The sequence below is a fragment of the Salvelinus namaycush genome, chromosome 26 (genome assembly GCF_016432855.1).
Source record: "Salvelinus namaycush isolate Seneca chromosome 26, SaNama_1.0, whole genome shotgun sequence".
In the NCBI taxonomy this organism is placed as follows: domain Eukaryota; kingdom Metazoa; phylum Chordata; class Actinopteri; order Salmoniformes; family Salmonidae; genus Salvelinus; species Salvelinus namaycush.
Window position 1 is genome coordinate 33541226 of NC_052332.1, and position 16697 is coordinate 33557922.

The window sequence follows — 16697 nt, forward strand, 5'->3', positions numbered from 1 at the left end:
CATTATACATTACCCTCTCTCCCTCAATGACATTTGTTAGTTTCCTCGAAAAGCACAAGCTAATTTATGCAGCAGAATACAATACATTTTTGGACTCACCTTTGTTGTGCTCACTTGAACAGCAAGGTGGCACAGCGGTCCTTCTTGTGGGCAAATTTTGTCATCAAAGGTGCTTTCAAGACAATTGGGAACTCTGTTCCCGGCTTGGAATTCCGAGTTGGATGACCTTTCAAAACGTATTTTCCCAGTCTGAGCTAGTTTTTTTCAGAGTTCCCAGTTGTCTTCAACTCACTGAGATTTCATCAGTTCCGAGTTTCCAGTTGTTTTGAACCTGACAAAAGTCATGCTGGATTGACAGCATGGCCAATGTATTCAACCTTTTCTGAAACATGGTGTTGCGAGTGGATGTTTATCCTTTTAAGAATGGAAAGAGACCATTTCAGACAGATGTTTTAAATCCTTAAACCCAGACTTGGACCATTTACACCCTCTCCACAGAATATCAGGCAGGGCAAGCAAAATAGTGATTGCGGTTAGCCACTGATTCCTTCCAAACCACTCATTGTTGAATTTGTGATTTCCGACTTGTTGTGTAATGTTTATGTCCAATGGCCGATGAGCACAGATACCTTTTATTTATAATTCATCTTCATATGACAAGGTTGGAATAGGAGTTGCCAGTAGATTGTCGACGTGATTCATGATGATGACTGCTTGTGAAGCTTGCTAGCTAAGATTTTTAAAGTAACATGATCAGTCCAATCAAAGCCACGGTAGATATAAATCAAATCAAATTTATTTATATAGCCCTTCTTACATCAGCTGATATCTCAAAGTGCTGTACAGAAACCCAGCCTAAAACCCCAAACAGCAAGCAATGCAGGTATAGAAGCACGGTGGTTAGGAAAAACTCCCTAGAAAGGCCAAAACCTAGGAAGAAACCTAGAGAGAAACCAGGCTATGAGGAGTGGCCATTCCTCTTCTGGCTGTGCTGGGTGGAGATTATAACAGAACATGGCCAAGATGTTAAATAGTTGATAAATGACCAGCATGGTCAAATAATAATAATCACAGTAATTGTCGAGGGTGCAACAGGTCAGCACCTCAGGAGTAAATGTCAGTTGGCTTTTCATAGCCGATCATTCAGAGAATCTCTACCGCTCCTGCTGTCTCTAGAGAGTTGAAAACAGCAGGTCTGAGACAGGTAGCACATCCGGTGAACAGGTCAAGGTTCCATAGTCGGCAGAACAGTTGAAACTGGAGCAGCAGCACGGCCAGTTGGACTGGGGACAACAAGGAGTCATCATGCCAGGTAGTCCTGAGGCATGGTCCTAGGGCTCAGGTCCTCCGAGAGAGAGAAAGAAAGAGAGAAAGAGAGAATTAGAGAGAGCATACTTAAATTCACACAGGACACCGGATAAGACAGGAGAAATACTCCAGAAATAACAGACTAACCCTAGCCCCCTGACACAAACTACTGCAGCATAAATACTGGAGGCTGAGACATATGTGATTTGACGTAATTTTATCTGTTGCCGATGACCTTAAGCCTTCTTGGATGGACACTTCTACTGTAAATCTATGGCAGTGCCCAAGGGTTCTTGAACTGCCTAGCTGTCACGGCCGTCATAAGGAGGAGACCAAGGCGCAGCGTGATAAGCGTACATTCTTCTTTATTTAAAGAATGAACACTGAACAAAACGAACAAAATAACAAAACGTGAAGCTAATTATGGCTAGTGCAGACAGGCAACTAAACATAGAATAAGAACCCACAAAATCAAAATGGAAAATGGCAACCTAAATATGATCCCCAATCAGAGACAACGATAAACAGCTGCCTCTGATTGGGAACCAATTCAGGCCACCATAGACATACATATGCCTAGACTTACCAACACCCTTAGACATACAAAAACCCTAGATAATACAAAACAAGCATACCCACCCTCGTCACACCCTGACCTAACCAAAATAATAAAGAAAACATAGATAACTAAGATCAGGGCGTGACACTAGCTTTCCCTGTAGATTCTGCTGTGGCGTAGTTTCCCCATGAGTGACAGAACACTGAGCCAATCACAGCGCAACTAGAGAAGATTACCAATGCCTACGCTCTGTAAATTCCGCTGGTTGCCCCTCCACCACAGAAAGGACTGAGCTAGGCTGAAACACCTTCATTTTGGAGCTGCCTTACTCAAGAAAGTGAACCATGTTTGTATGCGGCTTTATTAACTCAATAAACATAAAAACAAATTATAATTGTAAAATGATATGTGACATGAATTAATGCCAAAATAACATGCTTTTTCTTTTTAGCTAAACAGGAGGGGCTCAAAACAGGTTGGGCTCAGCACTTGTTGGAACATATCAAGCACCTTAAACCAATCTCGCCACCTGAAACAAAACACAGGTTCATAGAAATTGACCTGTGTTCAAATGTCTGAAAAGACAAATGAGTTAACAGACTTTGTGGCATTTGCACGTTCTGAACAAGCTAAATCGTAACTCTTGACTATAGGCTAAAGATGAGACTCGTAGGGCCTTCAGATCCTCTAGGCCGCTGACTTCATCTTCGACAGCATAACCAGGCAGGGAAGATCCACTCAGTGCACATTCAATTTGACATAGAGCCAAGTGTATCCTAAGACATTCTCTCATACGAAATGAAGGTAAAAACTCCAGATTTTGGGCTGAAAAGCTTTTCACAATATTCAGTCGAATCCTCTGGTTGGAAAATGTATCCATATGACTACTAAGACTATCAGGTGCCTCATGAAGAATGTCCTCTATTGGTTTGTTGTTATGATTCAGACACGAAGGACACAGCACACCAAGAAAAAGTCTCAGTCATATTTGCAATATTGCATAAGTATCTGTTGAGGTTTTTTTCTCACACGTAGAGTTCACAGAACTTACAGGGCATTTGACACTTCTTCATAGTCAGGCAATTTCAGGCCTACGCGAAAATGACTTTTTACAACTCAATCTACACTGAACAAAAATATAAACGCAACATGTAAAGTGCCGGTACATTGTTTCATGAGCTCCAATAAAAGATCCCAGAAATGTTCCATATGCACAAAAAGCTTATTTCTCTCAATTTTTGTGCACAAATGTGTTTACATCCCTGTTAGTGAGCAATATAATCTGTCCACCTGACAGGTGTGGCATATCAAGAAGCCGATTAAACAGCATGATCATTACACAGGTGCACCTTGTGCTGGGAACAATAAAAGGCCACTCTGAAATGTGCAGTTTTGTCACACAACGCTGTGTCACAGATGTCTCAAGTGTTGAGGGAGTGTGCAATTGGTATGCTAACTAGGAATGTCCACTAGAGCTGTTGCCAGATCATTTAATGTTAATTTCTGTAACATAAGCCTCCTCCAACTTCGTTTTAGAGAATTTGGAAGTACGTCCAACCAGCCTCACAACCGCAGACTGCATGTAACCACGCCAGCCCAGGACCTCCACATCTGGCTTCTTCCCCTGCGGGATCATCTGAGACCATCCACCCGGACAGCTGATGAAACTGTGGGTTTGCACAACCAAAGAATTTCTGCACAAACTGTCAGAAACCGTCTCAGGGAAGGTAATCTGCGTGCTGGTCGTCCTCACCAGGGTCTTGACCTGACTGCAGTTTGGCGTTGTAACCGACTTCAGTGGGCAAATTCTCCCCTTGGATGGCCACTGGTAAGCTGGAGATGAATTCCGGTTTCAACTGGATGAATCCCGGTTTCAACTGTACGGCGTCGTGTGGGCGAGAGGTTTTCTGATGTCAACGTTGTGAACAGAGTGCCCCATGGTGGCGGTGGGGTTATGGTATGGTATGGGCAGGCATAAGCTGCGGACAACAACCCAATTGCATTTTATCAAAATCAATTTAAATGCACAGAGATACGGTGCCATTCACTTTGCACAGCCATTGAAGAGTGGGACAACATTCCACAGGCCACAATCAACAGCCTGATCAACTCTATACGAATGGAAATGTGTTGCGCTGCATGAGGCAAATTGTGGTCATACCAGATACTGACTGGTTTTCTGATCCACGCCCCTACCTTTGAAGGTATCTGTGACAATGTGAAATCCATAGATTAGGGCCTAAGACATGTATTTCAACTGCCTGATTTCCGTATATGAACTGTAACTCAGTAAAATCTTTGAAATTGTTGTATGTTGCGTTTATATTTTTGTTCAGTGTAGATTGTGTCATGCCTTTATCGATGTAATATTTTGTTTACTAGGCCTACTACTCTGTTTTGTACCTTACTAGGTACCTCTGTTTTGTTCTGTTCACATTCATTCACATTCACAGTTGTGTCTGTATTCTAAGCCAAATTACTATTCAGTATTTTTGTTTGCATGCATGTATAACTAGGCTACTATTTTCAGCATTTAGTTTGCATTATCTTGGTAAGTCAGCTGTGTGTATGGCTGCATTCACATAGGCTGTTTGTAATAGCGTAATTGCCCATCTAAACGGAATTTCTGTAGCGTGCTGTCCACTGTGCTGATCCAGCGCAGCAGAGCTATGCTATAGATTTCCAAAGCACTCAATAATCTTGGAGTCTTGGCATTTGAACTTTATGTTTATTATGGTATATAAGCAGAATTCAATATACAGTCGTATGAAAAAGTTTGGGCACCCCTGACAATTTCCATAATTTCCATTTATAAATAATTGGGTGTTTGGATCAGCAATTTCATTTTGATCTATCAAATAACTGATGGCCACAGTAATATTTCAGTAGTGAAATTAGGTTTATTGGATTAACAGAAAATGTGCAATATGCATCAAAACAAAATTAGACAGGTGCATAAATTTGGGCACCCCAATAGAAAAATCACATCAATATTTAGTAGAGCCTCCTTTTGCTAAAATAACAGCCTCTAGACACTTGCCATGAGTGTCTGGATTCTGGATGAAGGTATTTTGGACCATTCCTCCTTACAAAACATCTCCAGTTCAGTTAGGTTTGATGGTTGCCGAGCATGGACAGCCCGCTTCAAATCATCCCACAGATTCTCAATGGTATTCAGGTCTGGGGACTGGGATTGCCATTCCAGAACATTGTACTTGTTCCTCTGCATAAATGCCCGGGTAGATTTTGAGCAGTGTTTTGGGTCGTTGTCTTGTTGAAATATCCAGCGCCGGCGTAACTTCAACTTTGTGACTGATTCTTCAAACTTATTCCCAAGAATCTGCTGATATTCAGTGGAATCCATGCGACCCTCAACTTTAACAAGATTCCCAGTACCGGCACTGGCCACACAGCCCCACAGCATGATAGGAACCCCCACCAAATTTTACTGTGGGTAGCAAGTGTTTTTCTTGGAACGCTGTGTTCTTTTGCCGCCATGCATAACGTCCCTTGTTATGACCAAATAACTCAATCTTTGTTTCATCAGTCCACAGCACCTTATTCCAAAATGAAGCTGGCTTGTCCAAATGTGTGTTTGCATACCTCAAGCGACTCTGTTTGTGGCGTGTGTGCAAAAAAGGCTTCTTCCGCATCACTCTCCCATACAGCTTCTCCTTGTGCAAAGTGCGCTGAATTGTTGAACGATGCACAGCGACACCATCTGCAGCAAGATGATGTTGTAGGTCTTTGGAGGTGGTCTGTGGGCTGTTTTTGACCGTTCTCACCATCCTTCGCCTCTCCGATATTTTACTTGGCCTGCCACTTCTGGCCTTAACAAGAACTGTGCCTGTGGTCTTCCATTTCCTCACTATGTTCCTCACAGTGGACACTGACAGCTTAAATCTCTGCGATAGCTTTTTGTAGCCTTCCTCTAAACCATAATGTTGAACAATCTTTGTTTTCAGGTCATTTGAGAGTTGTTTTGAGGCCCCCATGTTGCCACTCTTCAGAGGAGAGTCAAAGAGAACAACAACTTGCAATTGGCCACCTTAAATACCCTTTCTCATGATTGGATGCACTTGTCTATGAAGTTCAAGGCTTAATGAGCTCACCAAACCAATTGTGTGTTCCAATTAATCAGTGCTAAGTAGTTACAGGTATTCAAATCAACAGAATGACAAGGGTGCCCACATTTTTGCACAGCCTATTTTTCACATCTGATTTAATTTCATACAACTTAATATTGCTACACTAAAAATCTTTGTCTGGACAATACCCCAGTACTCAGCTTTTATTAGAAAATGAATGGCATGCCACTGTGATCATTTTCTGTGACGACAGAGTAAATTATTATGCAGCCTCAGAGGGGTGCCCAAACTTTTTCATACGACTGTAATTAGAATGCAAGAATGTAAAAAATGTTTACCCCCTTTGTGATTTCAACTGCCCCCTTAGTTACTTGATCCTGGTGCCGGGTCTGACACACACACACACACACACACACACACACACACACACAAAAAGACCCCGCGAGAGTCTGATACTTAAACACTTTCTCTTTCCACTTCTTAGAAATCACTACTGGGTTTTAATGAGTTATTTTAAGAGCCAAAGTTAACATATTTGTCTAAGAGTATCACGACTCAGGATATGACTCAGATGCAGACACAGGAGGCGGATGGTTCAGTTCTCAGATCATTTATTATAACACAGAGGGAAGGCAAACGGCAGGTCGAGGACAGGCAGAGGTTCGTAACCAGGTCAGAGTCCGACAGGCACAGGATGGCAGACAGGATCAGGGCAGGCAGAAGTTCCTGAATCAGGTCAGAATCAGGCAGGTACAGAACGGCAGGAAGGCTCAGAGTCAGGGCAGGCAGAAAGGTCAGAACCGGAACGGCTAAAAACAAAAACTAGAACGCAGGGAAAAACAGGAAACACACTGGGACGACCTAACAAAATAAGATGAACTGGCAATAGGCCAACAGAAAATGCAGGTATAAATACACAGGGGATAATGGGGGAAAATGGGAGACACCTGGTGGGGGGTGGAGACAAGCACAAGATAGGTGAAACAGATTAGGGTGTGACAAAGACACAGACTACAAGCATGTTGATCATATGTGGCTGGAGGATGGAGATATGTTGGCTGGGTGGCGCTGGGGGAGTGGGATGGAAGGTTGGGGTTATGGGAGTGGGAAGGAAGGTTGTGGGTGGAGGAATTGGATGGAAGGTTGGGGGTAGAAGCCCACTTCTTTTTTTTCTCTTTTTTTTATAATGTAGAAGTAGTGGCATGTTAGCTGTTCTCTCTCTTAACGCATGGAAAGCGATACCGGAGCGCCAAGTCTAGGTCCAAAGGCTTCTTAACAGCTTCTACCCCCAATTATTTTTTATTTAACCTTTATTTAACTAGGCAAGTCAGTTAAGAACACATTCTTATTTACAATGACGGCCTAGGAACAGTGGGTTAACTGCCTTGTTCAAGGGCAGAAGGACAGATTTTTACCTTGTCAACTCGGGGATTCGCTCTAGCAACCTTTCAGTTACTGGCCCAACGTGCTAACCACTAGGCTACCTGCCGCCCTATGCCATAAGACTCCTGAACAGGACTTCATGAGCTAATAATGATAGAGAAGTTTAGCTATAAATGTTTGAGCAGTAACAACAGGACATCAAATCAAATGTTATTTGTCACATGCGGCGAATACAACAGGTGAAACAATCTTACAGTGAAATGCTTATTTACAATCCCTTAACCAACAATGCAGTTTTAAGAAAATACCCCCCAAAAAAGTAAGAGATAAGAAAAACAAATAATTAAGGAGCAGCAGTAAATTACAATAGCGGGGCTATATACAGGGGTACCGGTTCAGAGTCAATGTGTCAATGTGCGGGGGCACCATTGTTGAGGTAATTGAGGTAATTATGTACATGCAGGTAGGGTTATTAAAGTGGCTAGGCATAGATAATAACAGAGAGAAGCAGCAACGTGAGGGGGGGTGCAAATAGTCTGGGTAGCCATTTGATTAGCTGTACAGGAGTCTTATAGCTTGGGGGTAGAAGCTGTTTAGAAGCCTCTTGGACCTAGACGTGGCGCTCCAGTACCTCTTTCCGTGCGGTAGCAGAGAGAACAGTCTATGACTAGTGTGGCTGGGGTCTTTGACAATTTTTAGGGCCTTCCTCTGACACTGCCTGGTATAGAAGTCCTGGATGGCAGGAAGCTTGGCCCCGGTGATGTACTGGGCCATACGCACTACCCTCTGTAGTGCCTTGTGGTCGGAGGCCGAGCAGTTGCCATACCAGGCGGTGATGCAACCGTTCAGGATGCTCTCGATGGTGCAGCTGTATAACTTTTTGAGGATCTGGGACCCATGCCAAATATTTCCCCCCCCCCTCCTGAGGGGGAAAGGTGTTGTCGTGCCCTCTTCACAACTGTCTTGGTGTGTTTGGACCATAATAGTTTGTTGGGGATGTGGACACCAAGGAACTTAACTCTCGACCCGATCCACTACAGCCCTGTCTATGTTAATGGTGGCCTGTTCGGCCAGCCTTTTCCTGTAGTCTACGATCATCTCCTTTGTCTTACTCACATTGAGGAAGAGGTTGTTGTCCTGGCAACACACTGGCAGGTCTCTCACCTCCTCCCTATAGGCTGTCTCATCATTGTCTGTAATGATCAGGCCTACCACTGTTGTGTCGTCAGTGAACTTAATGATGGTATTGGAGTCGTGTTTGGCCACTCAGTCATGGGTGAACAGGGAGTACAGGAGAGGACTAAGCACACACCCCTGAGGGGCCCCAGTGTTGAAGATCAGTGTGGCGGATGTGTTGTTGCCTACCCTTACCATCTGGGGGTGGTCCGTCAGGAAGTCCAGAATCCAGTTGCAGAGGGAGGTGTTTAGTCCCAGGGTACTTAGCTTAGTGATGAGCTTTGTGGGCACTATGGTGTTGAACGCTGAGCTGTAGTCAATGAACAGCATTATCACATAGGTGTTCCTTTTGTCCAGGTGTGAAATGGCAGTGTGGAGTGCGATTGAGATTGCGTCATCTGTGGATCTGTTGGGGCCGTCTAGGGTTTCTGGGATGTTGGTGTAGATGTGAGCCATGTTTAGCCTTTCAAAGCAATTCATGGCAACCGACGTGAGTGCCACGGGGCGGTAAACATTTAGCCAGGTTACCTTCACTTCCTTGGGCAGAGGGATTATGGTGGTCTTCTTGAAACATGTACAGTTGAAGTCAGAAGTTTGCATACACCTTAGCCAAATGCATTTAAACTCAGTTTTTCACAATTCCTGACATTGAATCCTTGTAAAAATTCCCTGTCTTAGGTCAGTTAGGATCACCACTTTATTTTAAGAATGTGAAATGTCAGAATAATAGTAGAGAGAATGATTTAGTTCAGTTTTTATTTCTTTCATCCCATTCCCAGTGGGTCAGAAGTTCACATACACTCAATTCGTTTTTGGTAGCATTGCCTATAAATTGTTTAACTTGGGTCAAACGTTTCGGGTAGCCTTCCACACGCTTCCCACAATGAGTTGGGTGAATTTTGGCACACGCTGAGCTTGGCCATGTTCTGTTATAATCTCCACCCAGCACAGCTGGTTCTGCCCACAAATGTTCTATAGGATTGAGGTCAGGGCTTTGTGATGGCCACTCCAATACCTTGACTTTGTTGTCCTTAAGCCAACAACTTTGGAAGTATGCTTGGGGTCATTGTCCATTTAGAAGACCCATTTGTGACCAAGCTTTAACTTCCTGACTGATGTCTTGAGATGTTGCTTCAATATAGCCACAATTTTCCTCCATCATGATGCCATCTATTTTGTGAAGTGCACCAGTCCCTCCTGCAGCAAAGCACCCCAACAACATGATGCTGCCACCCCCATGCTTCATGGTTGAGATGGTGTTCTTCGGCTTGCAAGCCTCCCCCTTTTTCCTCCAAACATAACGATGGTCATTATGGCCAAACAGTTCTATTTTTGCTTCATCAGACCAGAGGACATTTCTCCAAAAAGTACGATCTTTGTCACCATGTGCAGTTGCAAACCGTAGTCTGGCTTTTTTATGGCGGTTTTCGAGCAGTGGCTTCTTCCTTGCAGAGCGGCCTTTCAGGTTATGTCGATATAGGACTTGTTTTACTGTGGATATAGATACTTTTGTACCTGTTTCCTCCAGCATCTTGACAAGGTCCTTTGCTGTTATTCTGGGATTGATTTGCACTTTTTGCACCAAAGTACGTTAATCTCTAGGAGACAGAACGCGTCTCCTTCCTGAGCGGTATGATGGCTGCGTGGTCCCATGGTGTTTATACTTGCGTGCTATTGTTTGTACAGATGAACGTGGTACCTTCAGGCATTTGGAAATTGCTCCCAAGGATGAACCAGACTTGTGGAGGTCTACAATTTTTTTCTGAGGTCTTGGCTGATTTCTTTTGATTTTCCCATGAGTTTGGGTAGGCCTTGAAATACATCCACAGGTACACCTCCAATTGACTCAAATTATGTCAATTAGCCTATCAGAAGCTTCCAAAGCCATGTCATCATTTTCTGGAATTTTCCAAGCTGTTTAAAGGCACAGTCAACTTAGTGTATATAAACTTCTGACCCACTGGAATTGTGATACAGTGAATTATAAGTGAAATAATCTGTCTGTAAACAATTGTTGGAAAAATGACTTGTGTCATGCACAAAGCAGATGTCCTAACCAACTTGCCAAAACTATAGTTTGTTAACAAGAATTTTGTGGAGTGGTTGAAAAACGAGTTTTAATGACTCCAACCTAAGTGTATGTAAACTTCCGACTTCAACTGTAGGTATTACAGACTCGGTCAGGAAGAGGTTGAAAATGTCAGTGAACACTTGCCAGTTGTCCACGCATGCTTTGAGTAGACGTTCTGGTAATCCGTCTGGCCCCGCGGCTTTGAAAATGTTTACCTGTTTAAACGTCCTGCTCACATCGGCTACCGAGAGCGTGATCACACAGATGTCAGGAACAGCTGGTGCTCTCATGCATGCTTCAGTGTTGCTTACCTCGAAGCGAGCATGAAAGGCATTTAACTCGTCTGGAAGGCTTGCGTTACTGGTCAGCTTGCAGCTTGGTTTCCCTTTGTAGTCCATAATAATTTTAAAGCCCTGCCACATCTGACGAGCGTCAGAGCCGTTGTAGTCGGATTCAATCTTTATACTGTATTGACGCTTTGCCTGTTTGATGGTTAGTCTCAGGGCGTAGTGGGATTTCTTATAAGCGTCCGGATTAGTGTCCCGCTCCTTGAAAGCATTAGCTCTAGCCTTTAGCTCGATGCCGATGTGGCCTGTAATCCATGGCTTCTGGTTGAGAATTGTACGCTCGGTCACTGTGGGGACGACATTGTAGATGCCGTGACTGAGGTGGTATACTCCTCAGGGCCATTGGATGAATCCCAGAACATATTCCAGTCTGTGCCAGCAAAACAGTCCTGTAGTGTAGCATCCGTGTCATCTGACCACTTCTGTATTGAGCGAGTCACTGGTACTTCCTGCTTTAGTTTTTGCTTGTAAGCAGGAATCAGGAGAACAGAATTATGGTCAGATTTGCCAAATGGAGGGCGAGGTAGAGCCTTGTATGTGTCTCTGTGTGTGGAGTAAAGGTGTTCTAGAGTTTTTTTCCTCTGGCTGCACATGTGACATGCTGGTAGAAATGAGGTAAAACAGATTTAAGTTTGCCTGCATTACAGTCCCCGACCACTAGGAGCGCCGCTTCTGGATGAGCGTTTTCTTGTTTGCTTATGGCCTTATACATCTCGTTGAGTCCGGTCTTAGCGCCAGCATCGGTGTGTGGTGGTAAATAGACAGCTACGAGTAATATAGATGAGAATTCTTTCGATAGATAGTGTGGTCTACAGCTTATTATGAGGTACTCTACCTCAGGCGAGCAATACCTCGAGACTTCTTTAATATTAGACATCGCGCTCCAGCTGTTTTTGACAAATAAACACACACCCCCGCCCCTCGTCTTACCAAACGTAGCTTCTCTGTCCTGCCAATACACATAAAACCCAGCCAGCTCTATGTTACCCGTGTCTTTCAGCCACGACTCGGTGAAACATAATATATTACAGTTTTTAATGTCCTGTTGTTAGGATGGTCTTAATCGTAGATCGTCCATTTTATTTTCCAATGATTGCATGTTGGCCAATAGAACGGATGGCAGTGGAGGTTTACTACGAATTCTCAGAAGGCAGCCCGACCTCCGCCCCCTTTTCTCTGTCTTTTCTTCATGCAAATGACTGGGATTTTTGGCCTGAACTCGAGAAAGCAGAATATCCTTCGCGTCGGACTCGTTAAAGAAAAAATCTTTGTCCAGTTCGAGGTGAGTAATCGCTGTTCTGATGTCAAGAAGCTATTTTCGGTCATAAGACACGGTAGCAGAAACATTATATACAAAATAAGTAAAAAAATAAGTTACAAACAACGCTGTCACGTTCCTGACCTGTTTTCTGTTGTTTTGTATGTGTTTAGTTGGTCAGGACGTGAGCTGGGTGGGAATTCTATGTTGTGTGTCTAGTTTGTCTGTTTCTATGTCAGCCTAGTGTGGGTTCTCAATCAGAGACAGATGGTAGTCGTTGTCTCTGATTGAGACTCATATATAGGAGGCTTGTTTTGTGTTGGGATTTTGTGGGTGTTTGTTTCCTGTCTCTGTGTTTGTGTTCTGCACCAGATAGGACTGTCTCGACTTTCACATTTGTTGTTTTTGTATTGTTGTAAGTGTTCACCATTTATGTTCAAATTAAACATGTTGAACACTAACCGCGCTGCATTTTGGTCCTCTACTTCACCCCAGGAAGAAAGTCGTTACAGAAACACCCACCAAACCCGGACCAAGCAGCGTGGCAACGGGCAGCAGCAACAGCAGCAGCGGTACCAGGAGGAATGGTCATGGGAGGAAATCATAAACGGAAAAGGACCCTGGGCAAAGGTGGGAGAGAATCGCCACTCTTGGGAGGAGAAGGAGGCAGCCACAGCCCAGGAGCGCTGGATTGAGGAGGCAGTACGTAAGAGAGGCTGGAAGCCCGAGAGGCTCACCCAAAAATTTCTTGGGGGGGGGCTAAAGGGGAGTGTGGCGAAGCCGGGTTGGATACCTGAGCCAACTCCCCGGGCTTACCGTGGAGTGAGAGGGCGTCGTACTGGTCAGACACCGTGTTATGCGGTAAAGCGCACGGTGTCCCCAGTACGCGTGCTTAGCCCAGTGCGGGCTATTCCACCTTGCCGCACTGGGAGGGCTAGGTTGGGCATCGAGCTGGATGTCATGAAGCCGGCCCAACGTATCTGGCCTCCAGTACGTCTCCTCGGGCCGGCGTACATGGCACCAGCCTTACAGGTGGTGTCCCCGGTTCGCCTGCATAGCCCAGTGCGGGTTGTTCCACCTCGCCGCACTGGCAGGGCTACGGGGACCATTCAACCTGGTAAGGTTGGAGAGGCTCGGTGCTCAAGAGCGCGTGTCCTCCTTCACGGTCCGGTATATCCGGCGCCACCTTCCCGCCCCAGACCAGTACCACCAGTGCCTACACCACGCACCAGGCTTCCAGTGCATCGCCAGAGCCCTGTTCCTCCTCCCCGCACTCGCCCTGAGGTGCGTGCCCTCAGCCCGGTACCTCCAGTTCCGGCACCACGCATCAGGCCTATAGTGCGTCTCAGCCGGCCAGAGTCTGCCGTCTGCCCAGCGGTGCCTGAACTGCCCGTCTGCCCAGCGGCGCCTGAACTGCCCGTCTGCCCAACGCCGTCTGAACTGTCCGTCTGCCCAGCGCCGTCTGAGCCATCCGTCTGCCCAGCGCCATCTGAGCCATCCGTCTGCCCAGCGCCGTCTGAGCCATCCGTCTGCCCAGCGCCATCTGAGTCATCCGTCTGCCACGAGCCATTAGAGCCGCCCGTCTGTCCCGAGCCATTAGAGCCGTCCGTCAGTCAGGAGCCGCTAGAGCCGTCCGTCAGTCAGGAGCTGCCAGAGCCGCCAGCCAGTCAGGAGCTGCCAGAGACGCCAGCCAGTCAGGAGCTGCCAGAGACGCCAGCCAGTCAGGAGCTGCCAGAGACGCCAGCCAGTCAGGAGCTGCCAGAGACGCCAGCCAGTCAGGAGCTGCCAGAGACGCCAGCCAGTCAGGAGCTGCCAGAGACGCCAGCCAGTCAGGAGCTGCCAGAGACGCCAGCCAGTCAGGAGCTGCCAGAGCCGCCAGCCAGTCAGGAGCTGCCAGAGCCGCCAGCCAGTCAGGAGCTGCATGAGCTGCCTTACAGTCATGAGCTGCCCTACGGTCATGAGCTGCCCTACAGTCATGAGCTGCCCTACGGTCATGAGCTGCCCTACAGTCATGAGCTGCCCTACGGTCATGAGCTGCCTTACAGTCATGAGCTGCCCTACAGTCATGAGCTGCCCTACAGTCATGAGCTGCCCTCCAGTCATGAGCTGCCCTCCAGTCATGAGCTGCCCTCCAGTCATGAGCTGCCCTCCAGTCATGAGCTGCCCTCCAGTCATGAGCTGCCCTCCAGTCATGAGCTGCCCTCCAGTCATGAGCTGCCCTCCAGTCATGAGCTGCCCTCCAGTCCGGAGCTGCCCTCCAGTCCGGAGCTGCCCTCCAGTCCGGAGCTGCCACCCAGTCCGGAGCTGCCACCCAGTCCGGAGCTGCCACCCAGTCCGGAGCTGCCATTAGTACAGAGTTGTCCCTCTGTCCGGAGCTACCTCTCTGTCCTGGGCTACCTCTCTGTCCTGGGCTACCTCTCTGTCCTGAGCTACCTCTTTGTCCTGAACTACCTCTCTGTCCTGAGTTGTCTCCTCTATTGTAGAGGGGAGTTGGTGAAGGTTCCTGGACCATGGTCGGGGGCGAGGGTCGCCACTCAAGGGACGCTAAGGAGGTGGACAAAGACAATGGTGGAGTGGTGCCCTCGTCCACCGCCGGAGCCGCCACCGCGGACAGATGCCCACCCAGACCCTCCCCTTGAGTTGTTAGGGGTGCGCCCGGAGTTCGCACCTTGAGGGGGGGGGTTCTGTCACGTTCCTGACCTGTTTTCTGTTGTTTTGTATGTGTTTAGTTGGTCAGGACGTGAGCTGGGTGGGAATTCTATGTTGTGTGTCTAGTTTGTCTGTTTCTATGTCAGCCTAGTGTGGGTTCTAAATCAGAGACAGATGGTAGTCGTTGTCTCTGATTGAGACTCATATATAGGAGGCTTGTTTTGTGTTGGGATTTTGTGGGTGTTTGTTTCCTGTCTCTGTGTTTGTGTTCTGCACCAGATAGGACTGTCTCGACTTTCACATTTGTTGTTTTTGTATTGTTGTAAGTGTTCACCATTTATGTTCAAATTAAACATGTTGAACACTAACCGCGCTGCATTTTGGTCCTCTACTTCACCCCAGGAAGAAAGTCGTTACAAACGCAGATAATTTTTTTTGCCTAGTTGGTTAGGGGCCCGTAAAACGACAGCCATCCCCTCCGGTGCCATCATGTTATACCGATTCAAAATACTGGGAATCGTTTGAATCGAGTGATTCCAGTGGCAGAGCCCCAGCTGTTTTGAGGCCCACCTGTTTAGCTAAAAATATTTTAAAAATCATGTTATTTTGGCATTAATTCATGTCACATATCAGTTTGCAAACAATGTAAATAAAATTATATTAAGTTAATAAAGCCACATACAAACATGGTCTCTTTCTTGAGTAAGGCAGCTCCAAAATGCAGGTGTTTCAGCGTAGCTCAGTCCTTTCTGTGGTGGAGGGTCAGCCAGAGGAATATAGGTGTTGGTAATCTTCTCTAGTTGTGCCGTGATTGGCTCAGTGTTCTGTCACTCACAGGGACAATACTTCACAGCAGAATCTACAGGGTGCTGCCATATATTTACAGTCGTATGAAAAAGTTTGGGCACCCCTCTGAGGCTGCATAATAATTTACTCTGTCGTCACAGAAAATGATCACAGTGGCATGCCATTCATTTTCTAATAAAAGCTGAGTACTGGGGTATTGTCCAGACAAAGATTTTTAGTGTAGCAATATTAAGTTGTATGAAATTAAATCAGATGTGAAAAATAGGCTGTGCAAAAATGTGGGCACCCTTGTCATTCTGTTGATTTGAATACCTGTAACTACTTAGCACTGATTAATTGGAACACACAATTGGTTTGGTGAGCTCATTAAGCCTTGAACTTCATAGACAAGTGCATCCAATCATGAGAAAAGGTATTTAAGGTGGCCAATTGCAAGTTGTTGTTCTCTTTGACTCTCCTCTGAAGAGTGGCAACATGGGGGCCTCAAAACAACTCTCAAATGACCTGAAAACAAAGATTGTTCAACATTATGGTTTAGAGGAAGGCTACAAAAAGCTATCGCAGAGATTTAAGCTGTCAGTGTCCACTGTGAGGAACATAGTGAGGAAATGGAAGACCACAGGCACAGTTCTTGTTAAGGCCAGAAGTGGCAGGCCAAGTAAAATATCGGAGAGGCAAAGGCGAAGGATGGTGAGAACGGTCAAAAACAGCCCACAGACCACCTCCAAAGACCTACAACATCATCTTGCTGCAGATGGTGTCGCTGTGCATCGTTCAACAATTCAGCGCACTTTGCACAAGGAGAAGCTGTATGGGAGAGTGATGCGGAAGAAGCCTTTTTTGCACACACGCCACAAACAGAGTCGCTTGAGGTATGCAAACACACATTTGGACAAGCCAGCTTCATTTTGGAATAAGGTGCTGTGGACTGATGAAACAAAGATTGAGTTATTTGGTCATAACAAGGGACGTTATGCATGGCGGCAAAAGAACACAGCGTTCCAAGAAAAACACTTGCTACCCACAGTAAAATTTGGTGGGGGTTCCTATC